This window comes from Quercus robur, chromosome 2, assembly GCF_932294415.1.
Source record: "Quercus robur chromosome 2, dhQueRobu3.1, whole genome shotgun sequence".
Lineage (NCBI taxonomy): Eukaryota > Viridiplantae > Streptophyta > Magnoliopsida > Fagales > Fagaceae > Quercus > Quercus robur.
The window spans coordinates 78,662,760-78,667,625 of NC_065535.1; the positions used below are offsets into that span (position 1 = coordinate 78,662,760).

At 36.2% G+C, this 4,866-nt stretch overlaps 1 long non-coding RNA gene across 1 annotated transcript; it reads right to left on the reverse strand.

Moving 5' to 3' along the window:
• Nucleotides 1-1,246: 1,246 nt before the first annotated feature.
• Nucleotides 1,247-1,865, reverse strand: LOC126707286 (uncharacterized). Its single transcript, XR_007648884.1, has 2 exons — nt 1,664-1,865; nt 1,247-1,581 (listed from the first exon to the last, which is right to left on the reverse strand). It is a non-coding gene; the product is annotated as an uncharacterized LOC126707286 (long non-coding RNA).
• Between the last annotated feature and the right edge of the window lie 3,001 nt (nt 1,866-4,866).

Genomic DNA, 4,866 nt, shown 5'->3' on the forward strand with positions numbered 1-4,866 from the left:
TGGCAACTATCCATTCATGTGAAGCAGGTGAAGCTAATGCTTCCTCATAGGAAGCAGGCTCATCAAGGTCCAGTGAATCACGTATAAAAGATTCCCCCTCAATCTCAAAATGACGACGGGGAATAGTTCCACGTTCACTTCTACGTACCTTGGATCCTTGTGTGTCACTATCTAGTGGTTTGCTCCCACTAGGAGCAAAATCACTCCCATTATCTTTGGCGATTTCAGGATGAAGTTGTGATTCTCCACCCTCGCCCAAAGATGGTATGACATCTTTAATTTCTTGCAGCTCATAAAGCTGAAGATCTTGTTTTGCTTCACTGATGCTTGGAAAATCATCTTCAATGAAGTTGACATCACGAGACTCTATCTCAGTCATTCCACGATCAGAATGTTCACCATACATTACATACCCCTTTGAGCTTTTTGAATATCTTATAAAGATTTTCTTACTTGCTCTAGGGCCCAATTTCCCATACTTATGGGAAGTACTGTGAACAAAAACTGCACAACCCCAAGGCCGCAAGTTCTCCAAATTGGGTTTTGCACCAGTCCATAACTCATATGGTGTTGTGGGGACTGACTTAGAAGGCACACAATTAAGGATGTAGGCAGCAGTCATCAATGCATCCCCCCAAAACGAAATTGGAAGGTTGGCTTGCGCCATCATCGATCTAACCATCTCTAATAGAGTACGATTCCTTCTCTCTGCAACACCATTTTGTTGTGGAGTACCAGGAATCGTCAATTGCCTACGTATCCCTTTTTCCTCACACAGTTTCTGAAACTGTTTAGACAAATATTCACGACCCTTATTAGTTCGAAAAACCTTTAGGTTCCTTTCTTTCTGATTCTCAACCTCTGCCATAAAGCACTTAAAGCAATCTAATGCTTCAAAGCGATGAGAAATCAGATAGACATAACTGAAACGTGAATAGTCATCTATAAATGTGAGAAAATAAGAGGCGCCATGGCGTGCCTTAACATTCATAGGTCCACATATGTCTGAATGGACTAATTCCAAAGGATGAGTTGCCCTTGGAGTCTTACCAAAAGGCTTCCTACAGGCCTTTCCAGCTAGACAAGGTTCACACATAGGTAGGCTTACATTAGTGATAGACCCCAATAGGCCTTCTCTAGCTAGTCTAGCCAATCTATCTTTTCCTATGTGTCCAAGTCTAGCATGCCACATTACAGAATCAGAAATATCATCATTATGAGCAATGAAAGAAAAAGAGGAATGATCTAAATCCAACATAAAGAAATTATTAGATAAATAACCATGTCCATACAAGGTTTTATTTAAATAAAAATCCAACTGAGGACCATTAAAACGGAAACTAAATCCAAGTCTAAGCATAGTAAGTACTGAAAATAGATTACATTGGACACCAGGTGCATGAAGCACATCATGAAGAAGTAACGTACGTCCCAGACGCAATTTGAGTTGGTAGGTTCCAACTCCTATGACTTCTTCTTGAGCTCCGTTACCCAAAATAATGTACTGTGTGCCTGTTGGTATCCTTTTGTAATCCACACACCCAACTCTATCTCTGGCTATATGTTTGGTTGCTCCTGAATCTACAATCCACCCAGGAATAGTATGAGCAACAAAAACATGTGTACAAACATAAGTAATAGTAGAGTTGTTAAGAATGGATACCTTCTTCGGCTCAGTGCACTCACGAGCGAAGTGACCCTTCTTACCACAGTTGTAGCACTTGATCTTTGCCTTGTCCTTCTTAGCACGCTTGCCCTTTTGGCGCTTTGCTATCTTGCCTTCTTTAGGCCCAAGGTTACCAGCTCCTTTGGCATTCCTCCCTTGTCCTTTGCGTTTAGGCCTGAATGCCTTCCGCTGCCCAGATTGGGCGACAAGAAGGGTGTTTTGGTGCGCCCCCATGCGCTCTGCCTCAAGTTCGAGATGACGAGAAATATCAGTAAAAGTCTTGATATTCTCACTATGTGTCAAAACAAGCTTCATTTGCCCCCAAGTAGGTTCAGGCAGTGAACGTATCACCGCTGTGACCTGTTGTTCATCAGAGAGATTATTACCAGCAGCCTTTAGGTCACGGATCAATGCTGACATTGTCCTTAGATGTTCAGCTATGTTATGTTTTGAATCCATAACATATTGCTCAAACTTCAAAGTAAGAGCCCGCAACCTAGTTGCTGAAGTCCCTCCAAAGGCAATCTTAAGCTGGTTCCACATCTCTTGGGCATTTGGGTAGTTCTCAAACTCCCCAATAAGATCATTGTGCATGCTACTTAGCATAGTGAAGCATGCACAACGATCTTTCTTAACCCAAGACTCATAGGCCTCTAAGTCACGGCGATGTTGGGCAGTATTCCCATTTTCAGGTTGCATCATCACATTGGTTAGGGTTTCAAGGACCTCTTGTTCATTAAGCAGATATTGAATTTTTCTATGCCACATATCATAGTTGGTTCCATCTAGTTTCTCACCCTTAGTTAGATCAGCAACTACATTCTTAGTGGCCATGCTCACTACATTCATTACACAAGTTGACGTTAGCACATACATTTTTAGATTTTATTTCCAAAAAATCCAACTAGACCATGATATTCCTTTCTACATAGTAAGATCGAAAATTTCGCTAAGCTCATAATCATCTTTCACTATTTAAATTGAAATAACACATCTAATTGATTTTTAAATAAAATTTTGTGAAGAATAAAACCTCACACCATCCACGTATTAAATCATAAATATAACATGTGTCCATACATTTTTTTGTGCACAACACATTGTGCATGGGCTCCACTATAAGCCCTATTGGTAATTTCATACAACATGCTAAGACAAAATTTGAAAATTATAGGTAACCGTGAAACACATTCCCTTACATGGCTTCCAAAATTAAATTACATAGCCTTAAATTACATTGCCAAAAACAATGGCCCAAAGAATTGCCAAAAAACATTGGCCCAAAAAATTACATATTCAAGTATCCTATTACAAAGATTCTATTTGTAATTAAAAAAAATTGGGGATGCCACGTTACCAAATAATTTCAAAATTGTCTTATCCATCCATAATAACAATAAATAAAAATATACATGTTGCATAAATTACCAATACAATCTTTAACTATAGAGATGAGCCAAAGAGTTTCATAAACCCTTTGGATACATATTCATCACATAATGCATTCATATAATATCAATTCAATCATATCACAATATGTTAAAAAGACATCATAAATTAATTCAAAGATTGAAACCATGCATAATTATACAGAAAATTAGAAAACTAATTTCACAATTTTCTCATGTTATCACAATTATATTTTAACATTACAGTTAAAAAAAATTGCCACTACAAGTACACATATGTCACATTAGAAAAAATGTGGTCTAAACAAAATTAAGAATATATATAGTTTTACTATAAATTAAAAAAAAAAAAAAAAAATATATATATATATATATATATATATAAATTAAAAACCCACTGTTTGTAAACAATATTACAAACCCACACAACCACTTGCATGTGGCTTATCACTTGCACAGTTTCCTTGTTGAAGGAAACAACAACAATATGTGATACACCAACGTGATATGCACATTATCTTTATCAAGGTGTAACTAATAAAGTAGTGTGGGGCCCTTATGTTTGTGTGTATATAAAACAAGGATAGTGTTCTAGTGTAACTAACACACTAACATCAACGTGGGGCTCCTATACATTACACAATATTAGATAACCACTCAAACAATTAGTGGTTAGTGGAGCCCGCACGGTACACTATTATAAAACAATTTTCACTTTATTGTTCATCCTCTTCCACGTTAGACATCAAATTTTCAGATTTTATCAAATACAACCATAATCTTTAAAAGACCATAACTTTCTCATTTAAAGTCTAAATTAAGCATGTAAACTGTCGTTTTAAAGCTTATGGAATGTACTTTCAAATCATTAAAAAATATTTGACATTAAACAAGATTTAATGGGTCAAAATAAGCCTGTAAATTTCAGATTTCATGTAAACAATCAAAACTTAGAGCTTTTTATTTCTCTCTCTACATGCCATAACATGCCTAAAAAAAAATTACAGATCTGAAAAATTAAAAAAAATTACAGATCTGAAAAAATTAAAAATTACTTAAACTTTTAATTTTTAGCATGCATATGGGATTATATATTTAAGAGATCATGGCATCATTCAAGAGTGAAAACAAGCATAAAACGGCTCTGATACCAATGTTGAATAAATATATACTTTACTAGATGTCATGTAGACACATACCTTTGGTGGAGCAGATCACCAAATTGCCGGATCTTTCACTTTGCTTGCTTTACGAACTCCTCACGATCTCCTTTGTGGAACACCTCCAAGTCGCAGGAAAGGCTACTAGAGTCTCTCCTAATTTCCACGCTCCAAATTCTAGGGAACAGTAGATGATGTCCCAGAGAGACGGCTTATTTTGAGAGAGCACTCAAAACTATACGTATGTTTTCTCACTGTGTCTAACCACTATTTGACTGATGTAGGAGTATTTAAATACTAGTAGAGATTCACTTACTATTAGATATATGTGATCCCTAAAAGATCTCATCTTTTAAATTTAAATGACTCCACTACTGATATTGATAACTCATATCAATATCTGTTAAGTTCAAATTTAAACTCACTTATCAGATAACCCATGTGGACGATCCATGGGCCATGGTTTATGGGTTGGACCAAAACCAGCCCAATTTCTAACAACATCAATTTTTTCAAAAGTATCATTTTCAAGTCTTAAATTCATCAACTTGTTATAAGACTTGATTTTTATCAACCTGTTCAAGATTTTCTTCAAAACTTGGCCCTATATGGCTGATCTCTAATGTTATAT